The sequence below is a fragment of the Rattus norvegicus genome, chromosome 11 (genome assembly GCF_021556685.1).
Source record: "Rattus norvegicus strain SHRSP/BbbUtx chromosome 11, alternate assembly SHRSP_T2T, whole genome shotgun sequence".
NCBI lineage: Eukaryota > Metazoa > Chordata > Mammalia > Rodentia > Muridae > Rattus > Rattus norvegicus.
The window spans coordinates 56,672,679-56,695,647 of record NC_141544.1 but is presented as its reverse complement, the minus strand read 5'-3'; the positions used below and the strand labels follow the sequence as shown (position 1 = coordinate 56,695,647).

General features: G+C 41.1%; 2 protein-coding genes across 14 annotated transcripts in view; one reads left to right on the top strand and one right to left on the bottom strand.

Annotated features, from left to right (window-relative positions):
- The window catches only part of Cmss1 (cms1 ribosomal small subunit homolog), a 297,760-nt gene that overhangs the window by 230,317 nt on the left and 44,474 nt on the right, over positions 1-22,969 (bottom strand). Inside the window, exons 1-2 of one of the 10 annotated variants that reach the window (XM_087575882.1) lie at positions 6,045-6,219; positions 1,674-1,770 (exon numbers count right to left, since the gene is read on the bottom strand). The exons of 8 other annotated variants lie outside the window; for them this stretch is intronic. The gene's annotated coding sequence lies outside the window, so the exon portion shown is untranslated. Of the gene's footprint in view, positions 1-1,673; positions 1,771-6,044; positions 6,220-7,467; positions 7,591-22,969 lie in introns of those variants that run through there. One more of the 10 variants, XM_087575883.1, reaches the window with a different exon arrangement.
- The window catches only part of Filip1l (filamin A interacting protein 1-like), a 239,441-nt gene that overhangs the window by 174,904 nt on the left and 41,568 nt on the right, over positions 1-22,969 (top strand). The window contains exon 1 of one of the 4 annotated variants that reach the window (XM_087576331.1): positions 20,136-20,235. The gene's annotated coding sequence lies outside the window, so the exon portion shown is untranslated. 4 annotated transcript variants of the gene reach the window in all.

The following is a 22,969-nucleotide window of genomic DNA, read 5'->3' as shown; positions in this document are numbered from 1 at the left end:
AAGTGAAACATCTTAGGTTTTGTTGTTGTTGTTGTTTTGTTTTGTTTTGTTTTTGCAAGAACACTTTTCTCATGATATCTACAAAGGATGTTATACATAGAAACCTATGAAGATGCATGGAAATTTTCCATTATTTATCAATCAATTAAAATTTTTCTAAATTTTATTTTTCGCCTACCAACCTAATATTTTAAACCTAATACTTTTAAAATTGCACATGTGTTCAGATTTATATTTGTATGTACACACAGAGAGAGAAAGGGAGGGAGGTCACAGCTTACTGCCTTTTTTTTCCCAAAATAATCCTAGGTATGTTTATCAGCAAAGTGTTATGGATTAAGAAACTACTGCCTGAGAACATGCATGAGCTGCCTAGGAAGTCAGCTAGAAAAGGGCAGGGAGGGGAAATGAACCACAGTGTGGCTGAGTGTGCTGACCACATATTAATGCCCTCAATTCTAAGAGGAGTCTGGTCTGTGAGGAAAAGCCCTTCCTTCCTAGATGAGGAAATGGAAACAATTGTACCACTAGGAGCCATCAGACTCTTGCTGATCTTGGCTTACACCAGCAGGTTTGTTTCCCCGTCACAATGCGTGCAATCAATAGATTTTAATCATACTCATTTTTCCACCTCCAGTTTTTCCAAGGCTTAAACTACCTTCCCAAGGAAGTCTCCTTATTTCATTCTGTTTACACACGTGTGAAAAGTCCAAATTCTGTTAAAACAGATACCTAGAATATAACTGACATGTGAAAGTGACATATCTCGAAACAGTGTCATTTAGTGTGAAACTCTAGATCCTGACCTGACTTTTGTTGACTTGCTTTCAGTTGCTAACTTCTCCTAGACAGTGCAATGGGGTCCAACACTCCTTCCTTGTACCTAATAAGTTCTCAGATGTCTCACGTGACTTCCTTCCACACTATCTGCCATCTCCGAATGGTTGACAAGCACACGTTTTGGTGTCTGGATACTTTCGTTTCACAGAGTCCCCCCAGTTCGTCTCATTTTCACTACCAATTTCACATCTTCTCTTTATACTGAGTCTTTCAGAAATGAGCAGGTGAGAATGTCTATCTGTTCAATTCAGCAACCATCTATGGGGTTCCCATTTCTTCTTACATGATGAGCATGGTATAGTCTGTTGAGGAACCTTGCAATGCCCATGTTTAGGAGACCAAGCCCCAAAGTGCTATTCAAAGAACATGCTACTGCAGGGTACTAAAGATGTCTTGGGAACTGACATTGAGTCACTTACATTGATAAAAAGCACCTTTTTAAAATGGCCAATCTAAGCAGGAAGGTAGTGATGCATGTTTTAATCCCAGCACTTTGGAAGCAGAGGCAGGCAGACCTCTTAGTATGAGGCCGACCTATACATAGGACAGCCAGGGATACACAGAGAAACCTTGTTTTGGAAAACAAAGTCTAATCTAACATCGTAAGTATCCCTTGATTGCTTAGGTCAGTGAAGGTAGTGTAATCACTTAAGTATTTTGTTCCTAGAATATTAATTATAGTTGGCAAAAGGTCAACAATGCATAGGAAATTAGTGCAAAAGCCACTTTATCACTATTATAAGCAACACATATTTTGCATACTTGTGCAACACTATGCTGAGCAGTACTGTACTATAATGCATACTGCTACTTATACAGAAGCAAATACATGCCTTACGTCTTAAGCGTCTTCTTATCCTTGCTGGAATATGTGCTATTCATCAACAAGATAAAGTGGAGCGAATTCAATAGGTGCATACTGTCCAGCGGCTAACAAAGAAAAATGTTCAAAGAGCAGAGTTATATAAATTGTTTATATAAAAAAGCTGAGATCTCTTTGACTTCGGCTTCAGAATACACACTGCTGTTATTTACTCTTTGTAAACTCTCCTATTATTGTCTGCTCAGATCATAGATCTCCATGTGCAGTGAGATTTCCCCACGAACGGCTGGCTAATAGCCAAGCAAAAGTACATAATTTAAAACACTCAATCAGTTTCTTTCCAGGGCATTTTGTTTAGTGTTTAATAGCTTCTCCAGGGACAGGAAAATTACAAAAGCACATTGTTTTGACATGAGCTAAAGTGAGTCACTGCTTGTCACTACATTTTTGAGGATTTGGTATTAATCTTCTGAGAAAGAGAACCTAAACATTTTGAATAAGTGCAGTTTTTCCTAAACAGTTTAGTAAAATAAGGCCACTCTTTTCACGAAGCAGCAAGAATGCAGTCCCAAAGAAAACATTACCTATCCTACTCTAATTAGGAGCCATTTTCCCCCCTAAAACCACCTTCCAGGAAAATGTTAGTAGTCATTTGAAGCCCTGTCCCTAAAGCAATGTTAAAGCTTATCACGGTGTTTATTTCCTACAACATGGTCACTACACAGTACCTATATGCTCTACAGCCAAATCTTTGGTAAATTTCAAATCCAGTGTCATCCAGCATTTTTATCCCTTATTCCCTGCATGTGTTCACAATTTCCAACAAAAAGGCCAGACTGACTTGAATTTTAACTCCTAGATACTGCAGATAGATTCTCCTTATCTGCACACTTCATGCTTCAAAAATGCTGGAGGACCTAAGCAAGGGCATTTTATTTTCCTCTGGACCATGGTTCTAAAACTTCTCTGTACACCAAGATCACCAGAGGTCCAGTGTCCAGCAACCAGGTCAGAATCTGTAGATTCGGTCAGGAGACTAATGCCAAGTTCTCTGCAATCCCAGTGTGCTGCAAAGTCTGTGCTGGCGCTTCAGACTTGCATGGAAGGGCGGAGAGGACGAGTGGGGCAGTGACGATGCTCTATGTATGTTTGGCAAGAGCTAAGAGATGGAAGACGAGGTTTGACTAAACTCTTAGGAAATGACAGTTTATAACACAGGGCTAAACTTAAACAGAGTCAGAAGTCAAACTTCAGTGTTGTCAGAGACTTGGTTTCTTGAAGTCTCTTAACTGATCAAATGAGGGTAATAAAAGTACTTACTTTTTGGGGTTGCTGTAAAGACTCAATGAATTAAGCTCCATCACACTACACCATAAAGTGTTAAGAATGGTGTTTCACACAAGAAGACCACTATGTTACTTGATAATATCCTCATTATTACCATCTTTTGCTTCACACCTCTTTAAAACGAGTTAAACTAAAGACACTTGAAAGGTCTTGATTTCTAGAAGTTTAAGATATTGGATTTTATTTACAAAATATTTAATCTATTCATTCTACAAACAATTACTAAGCACTTATGTGTGCAACATAACTCTATACCTGTTGTCTAGTTTTGTTTTTTTTTTTTTTAACAAAGTGTTCCTGTAGCTTTCCATTTATTTCATTCTAAAGTTCTGACAACTTGATTTGTCTTTACAATCCAGGGTTACATAGCCCCAGCACAATTTGAACACCACAAATAACCACTGAGAAAAGACTCCTGATGGCTAGCTAGCTGAATATTTACCCTATAAACACATTTTTGTAAGCAGCTATATGCTATATACCTCATATAATTAATATAACAACCTGTATGGAAAGTACTCCCCAGTATCCTCAGTTTATAAACTGGAAAATAGAAATAAAGGCATTATACAACTGGACTACAAAGAACTTAAGATGTCTCTGTCCACAGCAAAGGAGTTACCTTGGTTTGTGGAAGCTAAACTGTAACAGAATCAGTGTCAAGAATGAGGTGTGACTCCAAATGTCTGCCCTCCAGTTCCAGAAACACTACGTTTCATATATAAGTCCTCACACTTTGCCTTAAAGAAGTGAGGGAACTTCTACGGGAAAAGTGACCAAAATCATAATATGGATCACACAGATTTCACAAACACAAATTCTGTACATGCAATTGCTTTTGATCATTCAGATTGTGTAATCAATTTAATTTGTGGAAAACTTTGTAAAAAGAATTAGGGGCACTATTTCCAATGATTTTAAAAGATGTAATTTTACTTTTAAGTCTAGTGTATTAATAATCCTTATTAAGGTTAAAGTATGTGCTACAAAATGACCAAAACACCCCTAAAGTATAATCATGTGATACAGGAAACAAAAAATGAGCTTTTCAAACCATAACCAAATGTTCTGTTTAAAATAAAAGTGATGTAAATAAAGATTAACAAACATCAGACATTATTTTCTTTTAAAAGATATTTTTAGATGAAAAGAAATGACTTCTCAGTTTCAGCCTCTAAAGAAATGAACACATAAAAATCCCTATCAAATATAATCAAAAGCATATTCACTGGAGCTGTCGTAAAAAAGAAGTGTATACCTTTTTTCAGTATGAATGTTCAGACTCTCTTAGTTGGCATGAAATTGCAGTAGAAATCTGATTTACATTAGTATTAATAATTATCTAGCAAAAATAGCTCAAAGTGCACGTAAACGTCTATGAGCTCGTTAGACTCTGTTCACAGAGCAGTGTCTTTTACCTTCACCTTCTGTGGATATCTCAGTGTGGATATCACGTGCTCAGTGAGCATGTGGAGGTCAGAAGTTAAGTGTCTTCTTCAATCACTCCCCATCCTATTTGATGAGACAGGGTCCCTCACTGAACTCAAAGCTCAGTGAGCTCTGGGTATCGGGCAGTCTCCCCTCCTTGCGGTGCTGGGCTTAGACACATGCCACCTTGCTCAGCTCTCGCATGGCTGCTGGACATCAAACTTTGGTCATCATGCTTGCAAATGCCAACTGAGCCATCCCTCCAGTCCTTTCTGGACAGTCTAACATGACCATCCAATCACATTCAAACAAAAGCAAGTATAATCTGTTTTTAATTAGTCATGGTGATCAGAAGGACAAACAACTAGTTAAGCATCAGCACTAAACATCCATGAGTATTTGCTCAACTTTTACAGGTCCTCTGTCATGGGATCTCTAAACTCGTCACAACCCATCTTGAGGGGGCTGAGGAAAGTGGTACAACAAAGAAATGAGGAACTAAAGAACCCAGCTCAGAATCTGATTGCTTCCTGAAAGTCTTCAACAAGTTTGGTTTTCAGCTTTCACTATGCAAGATTTTCCCTATATTACACAAAGTACCTCAGCACACCACAAAAAAAAAAAAAATCCAATTTTTGGCAACAGTATCAACCTTTAGAAAATACAGACTACTGAAATACTAAAAAAAAAAAAAAAAAGGAACAGAAAATTCAAATTTTGAAGTCAGGTATACAAATATAAATTCATTGAAATATATGAATCTAAACTTTAAGTTGTTGATGTTTTGTTTTGAATGACACTTGCCGATGGCCATGTACTGTAGGTATTGCTATGACTCTGTACTCATTATCTGAACTTCAGAACGGCCCAGCCAAGTTCTGTTAGGAGTTAGGTCGGAACCAGTTTAGGTTTGGTGAGCTAGATGGTTTTTAGTGCAGCTGTCCACTTTGCTGGTCGGCAGGAAGTGGCCAGATGACATGTAAACAAAGGGGTGTGGCTCTGTACTTTATTTTTGGACCTTGAAATCTATGTTTTATACAATGGTCATTTTTAATGGGAGAAAAATGTTTCCTTTCTTTCTTTTTTTTTTTTTTCTTTTTTTTTTGGAGCTGGGGACCGAACTCAGGGCCTTAAGCGCTCTACCACTGAGCTAAATTCCCAACCCTGAAAAATGTTTTCTTAATCTGCAAATTTAAAACCTATTCTTAGCTTCTGGGCCCTATAGTTGACAGTGGGCTAACTATAGAAATTAGTGAGGCCTTCATAAATTAATGGCTACACATTTAGTTTTAAGGCATGCTAATGAAAATTTAGAACACGCTATTTATACTAATAACCACAATAAGGCAGGGAAGAAAGCAGCAGGCAAAGTTTTGAGGTTCTACAGTATTGACATAAATCACAATTTAGGTATATGCATATTAAATACACATAGTATTAGTATGAGCAAGTCTTTCAATCATGCTAATATTATCTTAGATAAGACCTTAATCAACAGTAATACCTAGTAAATTTTTTCCTACAATTGGCAAGTTTTTAGATAAGCAGTTAAATTGTATTAAAACTAAAATTAAATATTATTAAATCTTAGAGATAGGACACTTACTAATGGTCTTTACTACGGTCACTTCTGCTTGAAAGAAAAAGAAAAAAAGCTCCTTTCAGAAGTTTCTAGCGCTAAGCACTTTATGAATTACAATCAAATTTAGAAACATTTTCTCCTTGCCATGTCTGACAGATGACTGGAATGGGCCTTGGCTTCCTTTTGTATATTCGGGTGTGTGTGTGTGTGTGTGTGTGTGTGTGTGTGTGTGTGTGTGTGTGCGCGCGCGCGCTACTATGTGGAACCTCTCTTCTTAAGTACACTGTAGAATCTGGATCTCTATACAACAAAGGTTTAGTTGCTACGACAGTCATAAAACGAAACCATAAAGTCTTTGTAGAAATACTATTTACATAGAGCCTTCCTGAATATGGAGCATTTGTGGACCAGTTCTAGTGATTGAAACGACTGTTCTCCAGCGCTTGCTCTGTTTTCACTGTTTCCAGGATCTTCCCCAGCCCCTGTTCTGGAGAGCCACAGGAAGAATGCAAAAGCAGCACCAAGAATGCAGTTAAGAGGACAGATGAGATCCTCAGAGAAGAATACAAAACACTCACAGGGTGAGAGTGCACAATTACCCAGGCGACCATTGTGCTGATAAACAGATTTTAGTAGGGTCAGTACTGTTTTTCTAAAGTGTCTAGAACAGACAGCTTTCCCGAGAGAGGTTTTCCAGCCCATATGGTTAAAGGCCCATTTGGATTAGCATGTAAGACAGTAGACAATGGTACCTCCTTATTCCTTACAGAAAGCCTCAGACTAGACAATCTATTGTGCCCTTTTAGATAATTTAGAATGCCATGTCTTCACCCAGAGCCAGGACCCAGATCCCACTTTTCTGACCAGTAACCAAAGATTTTCCATTTCAGTTCCTGTTTCACAAGCTGCTGATTGGGAGAGTATGGAATCCATCATCAGTGAATCCGCTAATACTGGAAGGACTAGTTACCCACCAGTGAGATGGAACACACACACACACACACACACACACACACACACACACACACACACACAATCTCACTCAAAGGTTGTGGGCCACACAAAGCTGGAAGAGGGTTGGCTGCAGAACTTAGGCCTGACATGAGGAATCTGTGAGTACAGACAGAGCATTCCTCACTCGGTTCTATCCTCTGGGAATCTTTTACTCAAGGACTCTGGAGATGCCTAAGGCTTAAGGTGACTGCGACTCATGAACAGAGAAGTAAACAACCTCCGCCCGACTAAGAAAGTACAAGTTTTATATACAAAAATGTCACACTATTGGGACCTGTTGGCTTTTAAAAGTAAAACTGAACCACTGAAAAAGCATAGCGGTTAGGTGGCTAACATCAGGCAACAAATTTTCCCTGGTCTTCCTGTTGCCATATGCCCGCCATCTCCCCTCTATAGTTTCCATTTGCTGTTTCAAACACATGTTGCCACTTACTTGCCAGGAAAGGAATCTCTGACCTACTCTTTATGTATGATGAAATGGCAGACGGAATGGAGCCAGAGACAGCCCCGTTAGCAGTTATTCACACTTCTGTTTTCTCTTAACTTCCTTTTCTCTAGTTTATTCCTCATATGCTAGGAGGGATATGTAATCTTAAAAACATCCGTGACTCATGCTTTAGAATATGGAACCACAGTCATTTCCTGAAAAAGCAAATGGCTCCTTCCTGCTAGAAAGCAGCAAGCCTCTTCTACAAAAGGAGCATATCGAACAGGAGCGTGATCAAACATGGGTGACGGGCTCCTGTGCCCATCCCCCACCAGCCTCAACACAGTTAAGTCACCCAATATTAACTCACGGCCTTAGTCGGGCACCTGCTGCAGGGGCTCAAGCAGCAGTGGGGAAAATAGGGAAGAGATTAGATAAGAGTAAGGGGTTTTTCCCAAAGATGAGGGGATTTAAGGAGATAAAATAAAGAAGTCCAGTATTGCATCTACAGTAGTAAGGAATACATGTTAATTTCTGTATGCATCAATTGTGCTATTTTGACATACTGAAATCAGTAGGGGGACAAGCAACACTAGCATTGCTATGTTATTATACTAATAACACAACACAACCCTTCAGTGATAAGTAGCTGACACTACCAAGAATTTGATCTGGTAGAAAAACTGTCAGCCAAAACATCAGGCTTTGTTCATGAGGAAAATCCAAGTACAGTGCAGTGCCTCAGACAGTTCACAGATACCACCGCTTCAATGTAGAGAGATAGGGTACAACACACGAACGAAATAGTCCTGCTGAGTGAGACCCACTGAGCCCGTGTCATCCCTTAGACAAAGGCAGCAGCTTTAGTTTATGAGCACTGGGGACTGCAAGTTGTGGAGAAGAACATGACTTGAGTTGATGCTTTTGCCTGAGACAGCGAATACGAAGACACAGTTAAGTTCCGTCATCCTGGCCATGCAAACTATTCACACACACATTCTCTGGGTTCCGAACACCTGACTTGTGAATGTTCCTTCTACATAAAAAGCCCACTGAAACCCCATTCAAAAGGGTGACAGCTGAAGAGCAAGATCATTTCCAGAGCTACCTAATTTTCTGCAGGCCTAGGTGGCCTGGGGCTGCCGTGGAAATGACGGGGAGGTATTCACCTGGAACCCAAACAGGGAACCTGGAACACATTTGCTAATAAATATCATATTTTATGAAGCACGTGGGCTCTCAGCTGGTCCACAAAGAGTTTGCTTACCCAAAATACAGCTTAAAGCTGTATTACATTGTATTTACATCTACAAGCATACTGTCCTCTCGTGCACGTTGTGATTGCCACAGTATGGATAAATCTCTTGAATTAGGCTATCGCTGTGCTACGAAGTCACCATAGGATCAGTTACCCAAGGATAAGGTCTCCGTTTTAACATGGCCTTAGAATGTGTCTTCTACTAGCATTAGAATCCACTCTACCCTTTAACAGTGCCGCTGTCATGGGGAAATACCTTGCAAGTGAACCTTTCTAATGGTCTTTTGCAAAACAGTTAACTTCCTAAGTTTGGAAGAGGATTTACTTGCCTCCTGCTATAAGAAAGCAAACTGCCCTAAGATCTAAAGTGAGACTAAGTTCAGTACTGCTTATGTTTCTTCCATGAGCAAAAGAAAGTGTGTGTGTGTGGGGGGGCTAACCTTTAAGGACATGAGATTATATTATTAATAATAAGGAACAAAGGGACGTAGTAATCATGACTGGGAAGGAGGGAATGGCTCACCAGGTCACAAGATTAATGGGGTCAATAATGCTTTTGTCAAGATCTGACCCCAGAATGAGCACACACCCACATCCACAACAGCTGACACACCCTGTGGAACACACTGCCACTCTCTTTTGTACTTTTCAGATACAAAACTTCTTCCTCGTCATGGAAGACATCAAATGGTTTCCATGCGATGAGTAACTGAATTAGTTTGGATCCAATCTGTTGTTTTTATATTCACACCTTTCCAGCCCATATCTGCTTGTAAGTGTCTTAAACTAGGGATCTGTCTTACTTTCTACCACACAGTGAACTCCGGTACGTTATAAACCAACAGTACATGAAAGGTGTAGGGATGCAAGGAGCTGAGTTTGCTCAGCCTGGGACACGCCGGCTGTGGGACGGCGCTGGCCGTGGGACACGCTGGTGGGACACGCTGGCTGTGGGACGCGCTGGCCGTGGGACGCGCTGGCCGTGGGACACGCTGGCCGTGGGACGCGCTGGCTGTGCGACACGCCGGCTGTGCGACACGCCGGCTGTGCGACACGCCGGCTGTGGGACACGCTGGCTGTGGGACACGCTGGCTGGCTGTGGGACACGCTGGCTGGCTGTGCGACACGCCGGCTGTGCGACACGCCGGCTGTGCGACACGCCGGCTGTGGGACACGCTGGCTGTGGGACACGCTGGCTGTGGGACACGCTGGCTGGCTGTGCGACACGCTGGCTGTAGGACGCGCTGGCTGTGGGACAGGCTGGCTATGGGACACGCTGGCTGGCTGTGGGACACGCTGGCTGTGGGACGCGCTGGCTGTGGGACACGCTGGCTGTGGGACACGCTGGCTGTGGGACGCGCTGACTGTGGGACACGCTGGCTGTGGGACACTTGGCTTTTCTTCACCTAAAACTGGTCCCTACAGCATGCACTAAACAAGAATGCCTAGTGCCTGGTCAGCCAGCTTCAAGAAGAAATCTGTACAGCAACTAGTAAACCTGGTAAAGAAGGAGTGGGGCTCTTTCTACCTTTGAAGTGTCTTGGTGAGCCGTAAAATTTCATTTTATTTTTAAATATATATATATATGTATATATACATATATATATATATATATTATAAAGAGGATCCTATGAAACAGAAATCATCCTCATTCACCACGGAACTCTACTTCAATATGAAAATAACTAATTAGAGACAAGAAGTGTTTGTGGAGATTAAAACAACTGGAGAGTCTTTTATGAAGGCAGTGAATTTTGCATAAGCACAATAATTAGCTATCTACTTTCATTAGACAAACAACTTAATTGTTAGAGATCTACTACAATAGAAAAAATCCTAAAGTCTTCATACTTTAAAGAGGTAAAATCTATTTACTCAGGTCGGCAAAAAAAAAAAAAAAAAAAAAAAAAGTTAAAATTCTATAGAAAGAAAGCAATATTCTTTAGTTTATGGTTAAAAAAATGTCCAATGCTAAACTGTCCACTAGCGATATTAGACACTTCCGCTGACTACAAAGGGGAGTGTCTGAACAGCCTCGGGTCTCCTCCAGGACACATCAGGGAACAGACAGAGCATCCTGGGCTCTTCACCCAACAAAGGCACTGCTACCCTTCACGGTCAGTCATATTTATTTTTTATTAATCATTTTATTCATTTATATTTCAAGTGATATCTTCCTTCCAGGTTACCCCTCCACAAAGCTTCCCGTCCCTTCCCACCTCTCCCCCTCCCCTTTTTTATCATCTCTAATTTAGCTCTGTGGTCAGCATCAACAGGGTCTCCATACTCCTTATAAAGAAAGTGACAGAGCAATCTAACACTTAGAACTTATACAAAAGAGAATTTAGAATAGCTTTAGGCCCACAGAACTTGCAAAAACATGCACATGTGTCCAGGCAGGTTGCAAATAAAATGTAATTCACCTACACGTCAGTCGAGTTACACTCCTGTCTTCTGGCGGTTTTAGATAATATGAGATGAAGGCAGTAGTTTCCTGACTCCTAAGATAACAGAAAGAGGTGGAGTACTTTCTATTGGATGAGATGTTGGGAATTACAGAGAAAATTTTGCCAACATTGAGACATTAAGACCATCAAGGAAGAAGGCCAGAGCCATGCGGACAAGAAAACCAGGAACAACTTGGCAAACCTGGAGCATGGGACCATCTCTTTCTTTCTCCCGTGTGTGTGTGTACGTGTGTGCGTGTGTGTGTCAGACTGGGGTACAGTACGGTCACCATTGTTTGAGCCACTAGAAGCCTGTCTAATCTGCTAACTGTGGCTGCAGGCATACTTGCTGCTGCCCCTTGTTTGGACATTTACATTGTGGAACACCAAGGCATCGGGTAAACTATACCTAGGATAGTTTCAGGAGAGGGAAACAGGCTCATGAGGCCAAAGCCTAGAACTCTCCAGAGACTGGAAGCCATTTTGCACTAAATAATACTTTACACAAAACTAGACACTTGCCTGACAATCTAGGGCTCTGTGAAAAGCTGCCCACCTCAAAGTGTCTTCCTGCAGGAAGCATCTGTTACATGAGAAGTTCCCCCTGAAGTGCTCGGAAGGAGTTCTAACAACCTACTATCCATGATGGTTCAGCACAAAGTCCAGGAGAAGCTTCCTGGCCTCTCATAACTCATCGTTTTATGTTAAAGACTAAAACACAGAAGTTATCCTATTCAATGGGCTTATAACTGAGACAATGCTATGTAGGAAAAAAAAATCACTGATTAACTGTCTACTACTAATCTGAATAAGGAATGACAAAGCTGAGAGCCAAACCCTGGAGATTGCAGCCTAAAGTCCACTTCCTTATGGCCATATAAAAGGCTTGAGGATACTAACTTTTGGATGTTTCTTACCATAGTTTTCAGACTGAATATTCAGTATTGGACTCTATGAGTCTAATATCTATTGCTGATTGGGAGACAGACTAGCTATGCTCAAAGACACACACACACACACACACACACACACACACACACACACACACACATACACACACCTTATAATATTTAAAAACAAATATTTAAAATATATTAATTACTAAGGGTGACCAAAGAGTAATGGGACAATCCTAGCAAGGCAAACAAAACACCAAATGTGACTTTTTCTTTAAGAATAGTTTTTAAAGTATAGGAACTTCAATTTTAACCTTGCAGTGTGACAATAACACAGGCCAAGTTCGATAAATCCCACAGTCCTCCTATTTCAACATGAGGCTGGGTTGTAAAGACCTAGTAACCTCAGTGAAGTAGGTATGAACAATGTCACCCACATGAGAATCTGCAGCCAAATTCATATTTATTTGGCTGATGTAATACTAAAACCAGAAAATAGACAAAACAAAAAAGAACAAAACAACAATAGCACATGTTGAAGTTTTTACAGAGCTTTGGGGCTAAAAATAGCCCTTGGTACGAACAAGTGGAACTCTTCTCTGTAGACAATACTTTCAACGTAAGGTTCAAAGAATCCATAAATGTAAAGTTCTCCAAATATAAGCTCATTTAAAAATCAGAAACACACACTTGAAAATGATATGAATGATTGAAGCCCAAGGAGTAGATCGATAAAGTCCTCATGTAGCAAGCAACACAGGAACCATGTTTCATCTGTTTAAAGAACAGCAAGGGAGTGGATAGCAGCTGCCTAGACAAGCGACCTCCGAAAGTTGCTTTCCTAGGGGTGAAAAAGAGAGACCTTTGGAAATTTGGGTATATGAACTGTCAATCAAGCAATGGGAGGAGCAAACAGGACACTTGAGTCTACAGACGTAACACCCGGAACATGCCCAATCTCCTGTGGAGGAGCTAACAGTACAATCTGAAAGGCAGAGCACAGTGGAGAGGGAAAGAGCGGTAAAGGCATGTGAAGATCAGGAAAGAACGCTAATCACGCATCTAATCTAAGGAAGTTTTTAAGGGGAAATGAGTAAGCATTTTTCAGAAGCCATATTTGAAGAGTTAATATTGGCTGAGAATTTTGTAGAACTAAAGAAACCAACCTGCAGAATCAGTGAATTTCCAATGAAAACTGGGGAGAACAAAATAAATGTGTGCTTAAGTACACCACACTGAAACTACAACAGTAAAGATCATAAAGGCAACCAAAAAAGTTTAAAGGAATAACAATTAAATTGATGACTAACTATTCAATAGATAACATGGTAAGCCAGAAGTACCTGATATGAGAGTCTCTCTAGGAGCTAAGAGAAAACCAGTGCCATCTAAGACACCTACACACAGAGAAGCCCTAACACCAGAGGTCAGAGAAGATGAAATCGACTTCAACTTTTTTTTTTTCTTTTTCTATTTTTCGGAGCTGGGGACCGAACCCAGGGCCTTGCACTTGCTAGGCAAATGCTCTACCACTGAGCTAAATCCCCAACCCCTCCGACTTCAACTTTTTAAAACTTCAGAAGGCATAGTGCTGACAGAAACTGATCCCAGATGAAAAACTGAAATAATAATTCCTGAGTGATCCTTTCCCAACTGCAAATGTCCCACTAAGGAGGAAGCCACTGACGGCTATGAGAAATTTGTGAAGATAAACAGAAGTACAGAGACTTGCAATGGTAGGCATTGACAGCTTCCTGGGAAGTACCTGCTCATCCAGTAGGCAGACATCCTCCAGACAGACAACATGGCTGCTCGCCTGCTGGATCCTTTGTTTGCTCTGACTTGGTTTGCATACAGGGTGTTCCTACTGAACCCAAACTGGCCTTGGACTCTCCATCTTCTCCTACTCCTCTAGTGCTGACACTTCAGAAGTACAGCCCTATACCTGCCTTCCTGTTGGGCTCCCAAACACTAATAGTATATATATAGTCTTTTTAAACGAAACATGGTTAGTTTCTTACTTGGGGGCAGATTCTTAACTTATGAGAATCGTTGGATTTTGTTTTTAAATAACTGCCTTGAGGCCAGAGGCATCATTTATCAGTACTTGATCTTGCAGAGGGCCAGGGTTCAATTCCCAGCATCAGGGAATGACGCCCTCTTCTGACTTTCTTGGGCACCAAGCATGCACACGGTACACACATAGGCAAACTTTTAACACATAAAATAAAACGACTAAATCTAATATATTTAGATATGTAATATATTTATAATGAAGTTTAAATGAATCCTTCAGGGCCAGAGATCTGCCTTACACCTTAAGTGCTGATTAAAGGTGCAGGCCAAGGGGTTGGGGATTTGGCTCAGTGGTAGAGCCCTTGCCTAGCAACCGCAAGGCCCTGGGTTCGGTCCCCAGCTCCAAAAAAAAAAAAAAAGTGCAGGCCACGTCCCTGCACTGTAATGTGTTTTAAATATATCCTTCATGCACAGCAAAGGTGGAGCAGATGGCAGAAAAACTAGTGAGATCCAAATGATACTGGTATTTTCCGACTCTTACAAAAAGTAACCTCTTTGAGAACTTAATTATTAAGTACAAACTGTATACAAGAAAAGGGCTATTCTTTCTCTGTAAGTATTTTTCCTTGATAACAAGTTCTACACCTACAATCTCTGTCAAGTAGTTTCTTTAAAAACACACTCCCTTAAGACACAGAGTGACATGTATTTGACAAGGTCCTTTAGAAGAATGGACCAGATAAAACACTGAGGAAAGCTGTACGGGCAAGAGACAGGAAGACTAATAGGTCTTTTCCGTCTCTAATTTCTGTGATTTGAGGGCTTTATGCTCCTACAGTAAGACTTGTGAGTCCAACAATTTCTCAAAACTATTATTAGTTGCCAAGGAAACAAAATGTTTGTCAGAATAAATAAGCCAATGGGTTGGCCCTAAGTCGCAGGCTTTTCCTGCTTCCCATGCAGTGGTGGCATCGTGTTTATGCCTCTCCATTCTCTCCAGCCAGTCTGCTCACCTACTTGGCATGCTTACTCATAGGAATGGGGGAAAGGGACAGATCTCTGTTCCACACAAGATACTTCATAAAGTGAAGAACGAAGCCTTGCAATGGTAGGGGATAGTAGGATGCAGCTGGTTTTGTGACCAACACAATTAAAATGTTTAAGTTTGCATATACACACACAAACAATATGAAAATATCAAATTTTTAAACAATTGGAAATATTCATCTGGCAGAATTACGTGTCCAATTACTCTTTTGACTTTTCAAATTGTGAAGATACCTATTAATCCTAAAACGAAAGTAAACATGAACTACTTAAAACCTAGTTCTCCCTCACCAAACAGCCCACCCCACCCACTAACAAAGCCCTTTCCCCCACAGCCTCACTGCTGCAGCACTCAGTGTCATACAGTTCTCAAGGTCTATAGGTTGCTGTTCCAGATAACTATGATCAAAGGGCGCCAGGAAGTGGTGGAGCACACCTTTATCCCGGGACTCTGGAGGCAGACACAGGCCTATCAGAGTTCAAGGCCAGCCTGGTCTATAAAGGGAGTTCCAGGACAGCAGAAAAAAAGAAAAGAAAGAAAGAGGGGACGGGGGAAGGCAGGCAGGCAGACAGGAAGAAAAGGAAGGGAAGGAGGGAGGAAAAGGGAAGTGGAGCAGGGAGAAAGGAGGGAGGGTGAGATGGAAAGGGAAGGAAAGAAATAATCAAAGGGCTTCTGGAAACTTCATGGACTAAAATACAGGCTGTACATAAGAAGGCATGTATATAGTCTCCACAGTGTGTATGTAAATCTGGGTTCAATCTGTTAACTTCTGCCATTAGGCTCTTGGAGCACAGTACAAAAGTACAAAAAGTACAAAAGTACTTTTGAGGGTATCTACATGGTCCAACCAGGAAGGTGTCAGCCGGAGAACAGAAAGAAGGGTGAAGGGAGTCTATGGTTGCTTGTACAGTATTCAGTCCCTTGGCTCTTTTGTGTAGGAGCAAGAAGAGGGACCCGTACCACACTCCAGATCCATGGCAGCTTCCTGAGGCTCAGGGGCAAGGGGGCTTTGCACAAAGGCGTCATGAGGATAACACATTGGGACTGAGGGTGGTTTTGCTGCCAATCCAAATTCAACCAAAACCAATCAGAGGGCCATGGAGCTTTGCCCCCAGAGCCATCCAAGCCTATCCCTTCCGTTCAGGACCAGGTATGAGATAAACTGACCGCTTTCCTTTGTTCCTGTCATTCATCTTTCCATATCTTCAGAGAATTCAGCTCCAATGTGTTCTGCTCATGCCTGGAGCCAAGGGTAGTGGGTCATACTGAACTCTGCATAAATGTTGTTCATATGCACATATATCTCTGATCGATTTCAATTCATCAACTAGGTATTGCAAGAGATTAACAGCAAATGGAGATAAAATAGCAAAAGTACACCAATATAATATAGTAAAACCTTTTAAGGCTTTGGGATTGTTTCCACTTAAGGTCACCAAAGCCGTGGTTAAGAAAGGGTAGTGTTTTCCTATGTATTATATTGGGGCAAAAGGAACACATTATATTCAGAGGTGTGACTACCACACGATAGGCTCATAGGTAGCCAAGTATACTACCCATTTAGGATAAAGAACCATCACTGAAAATTGTGGGCATTTGAAAATGGTTGCTAATCACTGTTTCTGCAGCACATATTTGGATGACAAAGAAGAAACAGAGGCAAGGAGAAATATTACCTGAGAAATATGACCAGGTCAGAGAGAACTGGCTTGATATGCTTAAGCCATTTATTGTATCAAGAAGGATGTATTGTTGCTATGGCTACAAGGACTGGCTTTACCAAAGACATGGGTTGCTGTGGTTATCACAATAGCATTCATTTGCTTGAACTACATGAAATTAAAGCATGGGAAACTATTTGTGACTATATAAGAAGTAATTTTCAGGCTGGTAATATAGCTCAGGTGGTAAAATGCTTGCCTAGCATGCAGAAGGCTGCAAGAGTTTGATCCTCAGAACTGTGTAAGCCGGTACATGCTGTAATCCTGGGCAGGGAGAGTCAGGAGACCGGCCAGTCAAGCCACTCGCAGCTAGATAGCAGTTGGAGCCAAGACTACAGAAGAGTGTTTAAGGAAGGAAGGAAGGAAGGAAGGAAGGAAGGAAGGAAGGAAGAAGAGGAGAGGAAAAGGTAATCATCTATGGTAAAATTTAGTTAATCCTTCCTGGCCTTCAGACCTTTTATCTAGAAACCTCTTTTCTCATATTAGAAAGTAATTAACTGCAGGAAAATTCTTCTGTTCCTTTTCTAAATAACACCTTAAACGAAGTGCTTATTTAGATTACAAATGCAGATTGCTAATTGTAGAAAAGGCCTTAACTTAATTTGCTGCCGTGTTTATTTACAGGAAACTCACAATGATAGATGGAGAAGCATATGATAATTAGGCAGAACTAGACAAGAAAGTGAAATTTCCTCAGCCAATTTTGAAGTGCACTAATCCTAGCTCTACTATTTTATGAGTATATGTAAGAAGGGAAGAATTACAGTTCAAGAAGAGATTTCATAGGAAGGAAAGATAAAATTCTATTCATCAGCTCATGAATCAATGAAGCACAACAAATGGCTGGCTGGAGTTTGCAGATACAATGCAGGGAGGTGGCTGTTGTGTCAGAGAAAGCCCATTTCTCACAATAGGTCAAAACCTATAAGAAAATCACTCTGATGCTCAAATTGTATTAGAACATGTCAAGTTGCTGTCACCTCCTAGAAAAGCATCAGCTACACAGTTCCATGATGCCCATAGAGTTAGTTAATGCAGTTAGGGTAGCACTGATGTGAAATGTGCAAAGAGAGAGTCTTAGCTCCCCCAGTTCATTGCCTAGTCTGGGAAAAACAGTTGTGAGTCTCTCAAGTAAATCACAGTAGTCCCTTGCCAATGACAGACATCACTGAATAAGCCTCTGAAGAGTAAGTCCAAGATTATGCCAAAAAATTGTTTAAGTCCTTGGATCGAAACTTTGATTACTGTGTGACCACAGACAAGAGAATGAAGGTGTTTCTTCTTCTGCAAACTATGGATAATCCTATCTCAAATGTTCTGTAAATAAGATTAAATGATGACATGCACATAAAACTCAAAGGATGGCCACTGGCATGATGTAAAAGCTCAAAAAAAGAGGTTCTTATTGGCTACTGCAGAAAGTGCTTAAATACCATGACCTTAGTTGGAAAGCTGAATCATAGTGGCCAGAGACCAGTGCCTCAGAGAACAACAGGGCATACAAGGAACAGGAAGGAGCCTTCCTTCTCTTGCGACTTGCTTCAGGAGCTGTAGGCAAGTGTTGGATCTGTTCAGCTCCTCCATGTTCACAACAGAACTAGAGAGAGGGAGGGATGATTTTACAGCGATATGGGAGTGAGAGTGAGAGACTGAGCACAAAACAGCGAGCAAGGAGGAAATAGGGGGCAGTGTCAAACGTTAGGAAACTCTTAACAGGAAAAAGCACAGCAAACTAGGAATGGCTCAGTCCTGGATAAACATATTCTGCGTGCGGCTTTCATCGGTCACTTTAATCTCATGTAAAATAAAAAGCATATCCATCACAGTTCATAAGCAGAGGTGCATACAGTACGCGAAAATGATCATAATGTGCTTCTCAAAAACAGAAAACAGAAAAGCAGTAAAGGTAACAAGCCAACATCTAAAGTACCAAGACAGTCCTGCGAAGCAAGTATTAAATTCAATATTCCGAAGAAGGGCATATTCATTCACTTGTCTTTAAATTGCTACATGAAAGGCAGTTAGGCTGTCTCAGGAAGAGCTGTAATAGAAACATCCTTGTCCAGTGAGCCCCAGTAAAGCAGAGGACACATGCTTACTGGGGTGGGGGCTGCTCCCCACATCACTTCGCTAACTGGATACTCTGTAACCATCCTCTCTCACCACCCCCAAAAGAAACAAGAGGACTATTTTCATGATTCCTGCTTGACAGACATATGGGAACAATAACTCCATAGACACGTACATCATAATAGGAAGCAATCCTATTTTAGCATGATTTAAAAAGAGGTTTTAAATAGACTTAAGCTACTAAAGCTACCCATCTGAAGCCTGTAGATGAGCCTGCCACAGCTCTAATTTTATTTAGCAGATTCACAGATTTGGGATATGGCTTTGGAGGCTCTCTTACTGATGTTCAAAGGTAACTAGGAGGTCAGCGCTCATTTATAAAGATTTCTATACAAGGAAATCTGTCTCACACCAAAGAGTAACAGATCTAATTCAAACATATTTGGCCAATGTTTTTCTTCTTGTGTCTTGAGTTTTTGGGTTTTCTTTTTTGTCTTATTTGGTCGGTAGGAGAAGACAGATTAAAATTAGTTCTGAAGTTTTATTTTTATACATTGTCCTGCAAGTACTGGACAAAACATTTAATCTCTTGAAAAATACTTTCCCTGCCAAAATATCTGATTAGTTTTAACTGCTTTCGTTAAAACACAGGCACGTAGAAATGAGAAGAGAGGAGGTCTTTTCATAAAAACACAGAAAACTAAGACTTCATCTGGCCTTCCCATCATCACTTGAAGAATTGTTTGGTAGTTACATCATCAGGAAATAAAATACTATCCTCTCAGGACCCTTACTCTCTACAAAGAGAAAAGAAGTTTGAAGTTTGTATGTCAAAAACTCCCAACTTCTTTTCCTCTCCTGCCTCCTCCAGAAACCCCAAAACAAATGTAACAAAATGTATTTACAAAAGTTTACACAAGAATCAGGATGTGTACTTAAGACTTTAAAGCTGCAACTTTAAAGTTGCCAGACCCAGTAGGAGGAGGGTCAAACTTGACCCCCAAGGCCTTGGGCAGTCTGGTAGGAGGGTGCGGGTCAGGCCCATCCGACCAGCACTGGGACCCGAGCCGGGAACCCACAGGGCATCCACGCCGCTGTCTGCGGAGCCGTGAGGGTCTGGGCTGTCGTGGCCCCGCCGCCCAGCCGCACATGCCGCGCGCCTTATAAGGCTGAGCGGTGACGTAACGCCCCAAGGCCGGCGCGCTCGGCGTCCCGCTCGCATTGTTCGGGAGGCTCCCGGAGCGCGCACAGCCGCTCGCAGCGCAACCGCGGCCCGGCTCGCCGCCCCGCCCGGCCCGGCCCGGCGCCTGCAGCTCAGGTAAGCCCGAGAGAGCCGCCGCTCCGGCTCCCGCACAGCCGCCGCCCCCGGGCCAGGGGCAAGTGTGTGGGTTGCGCCTAGCACCCGCTCAGCTTCAGAGCAGCAGGCAGGTTTCACAGAGCACGCTCTGCGATTGCCAACCTCAACCAACCCCTTTCCTAATTAAAGGACTTCAAAGTTCTTGGCTGCAAGAAGACTGGATTTAAGTTTAAATGGGAGGTGTGGGGTATGGATTCCAAGGCTTCTCAAATGGCTGCAGGTACTGAGAAATCTAAAAGACTGTGGATTTCCACAGTAACAGTTCTAGCCCAGTATCTTATCTCCTCAGGACTTAAAACTTTCAGCTCTTCCAAGAGCAGAGTGCGAAATCCTGCCACATGGGGCTGGATTTGTTAACGCCAGTTTTTTCCTTAAAAATATTAATATAAAGGTGTTTTTAAAACAGCAGAAATACGGTTGGAATTGGAATGAAACTAACCTTTAAAATAACTTTGTGATGATACAAAAAATCGTTAACTATTCTGGCTCAAAAGCGTGTCAATCTGGACCAGGAAGTTTGTTCGGTTCTAGTTCTTTCTACTTCAGCTCTACTTTGTGGAGGACGATCTGCATTTAAAAGACGAAGCTTTCCTCTCTAGAATAAGATTCTAACTAGATCTAAAGAGTAATCGTGAGGGGAGCACCTACAAAATAATCTTAGTCACTGGCATTTTTAACCATCAATAATTACACCTAAACCTAAAAGGGCTACAGCTAATAATAAAGGCTCACAGTACAAATGAACAGTTGGCAGATACTGAGAAGCTACATACTTTACTGTACCTTTCAAAATAAAGATCAGCAGAGAAATTTTTTTAAATGTCAACTTTTGCACACTAAAGGTGGTGGGAAACTTCTGTACCTTTATATGATCTGAACGCAATGTGAAACAAAGCTTTAGGAACTGAAAGAATCACTTCCCCCTTTTAAAAGCCTCTGTTTTCCAAATTTACACAATTACAAGCTCAGAATCCACGGGCTACCACTTCTATTGACTTAGGCTGAAAAGCTGAAAACGCTTTTATATTGTTGGCATGAGAAAGACCATACCAGCTACTGCTCAAATGTTTTACAGAGACGAACTACAACCATTTTTGAGTCACAAAGGTATATTTTATTTGTATTTGTCAGTGGGGGGGGGGGGGTTAAATATGAGATTTTAAAATGAAAGGTTTTTTAATGTGATCAAAAATTGAGAAATTTTTTAGTTCTTGTAGTTGAGTTTTAAAAGAATATGACACACCTACCATTTTTGCTGCCTATACGATTTTTTGTTTTGTGTTACTTTTATTTGGAGAAGTAAAAGGCTGATTTTTTTTCTATTCCAAAAATAAACTACATGTTATCAGGTCTGAAGATAGGATAGATAAACTGCAGTCTAAGAAGATAGATTCCTCCAAACCCTTACTTCAGTCCAAGGGAAGTCTCTCATCATGGAGAGAGTGGCCGGCAGCCAGGTCACAGTGAAGATGTTCGGGATATGTAAAGGAAGGAGGAAGATGTTTGTCTGTCTGTGTTGTATGGACAGTGATTGGTAGCTGAAAAATCACTACCTTGGGAAAAGGTATTTGCATTCTCTAAAGTACTAGAAGGGACACCAGAAGCCATCAATTATTGTTTCGGCTATATCATACCATCTGTAACAAACTATAGCTCAACTGTTGAAAAGCAGGAGCCTCTGTCAAAGCCCTGGAGGTTGTGTCCCAGAGTCTGCCTTTGGTTTTGAGTATACAAACATTTTTACAACATTACATTTTTTCAGATATACACTTTAAACATGCTTTAAAAAGTTAAGACCTCTTTTAAAACTGAAAGTTAAACCACATTTATGGATACACAATCTCAAAGTGGGCTATTTAGGTGAGCATTTCTTAGTTTTTAGGACAATCTACACTATGGGGACTTGTTTTCTTTTTTCCTTTTTTTTTTTTTTTTTGTCTTTTTTACACTTCAGATAGAGCACACTGCAGTCTTAGGCTTGTGAATTTATTTCCCCTGTTATTGCAATTAACCTAGTGTTAATCAGTGAGTTTTCATTGTATTTTCTTAATGCTGTGATACATAAATCAAATGGTTTGTCCTTGTTTTCCTCATTTTCCAGTCTTGATGAGATTTCAACTAATTTCCCATAATGCGCGCGCGCGCGCGCGCACACACACACACACACACAGAGAGAGAGAGAGAGAGAGAGAGAGAGAGAGAGAGAGTCTGTCTCTCTCTCTCTCTCTCCTCTCTCTCTCTCTCTCTCTCTCTCTCTCTCTCTGGACTTCATTTTAAGATTCTCTCTGACCTGTTCCCACCAAACAAGTACCTCTCGTAATAAACAGAGTTTGAAGTTTTAAATGTGAGAATTGAGGAAGAATAAATTTTCACTAATTGTATGTTTTTACAAAGTAAATAGGAAAACAAAAACCAAACAAAACCACAAACTCTCTCATTTACAGGAAAAAGGAGGGTGGGCCAGGCAGAGTCCCGATCAGGACAGAAAGAACATTGGCCTCAGCCTCCTTGGGGACCTGAAAGGTGCCACCTGCTGTTCATACATCCAATCATTATGTTGGAAAAATTATCTAACATACCCTACACCTTATCCTCTTGGGCATATTATTAATTTCAAATGAACTTAAGTTTATGTAATTTGTGATGGACTATGAGTGCTGCTTCACTTTCGACTGATTACCTAGTTTCTGTGAAC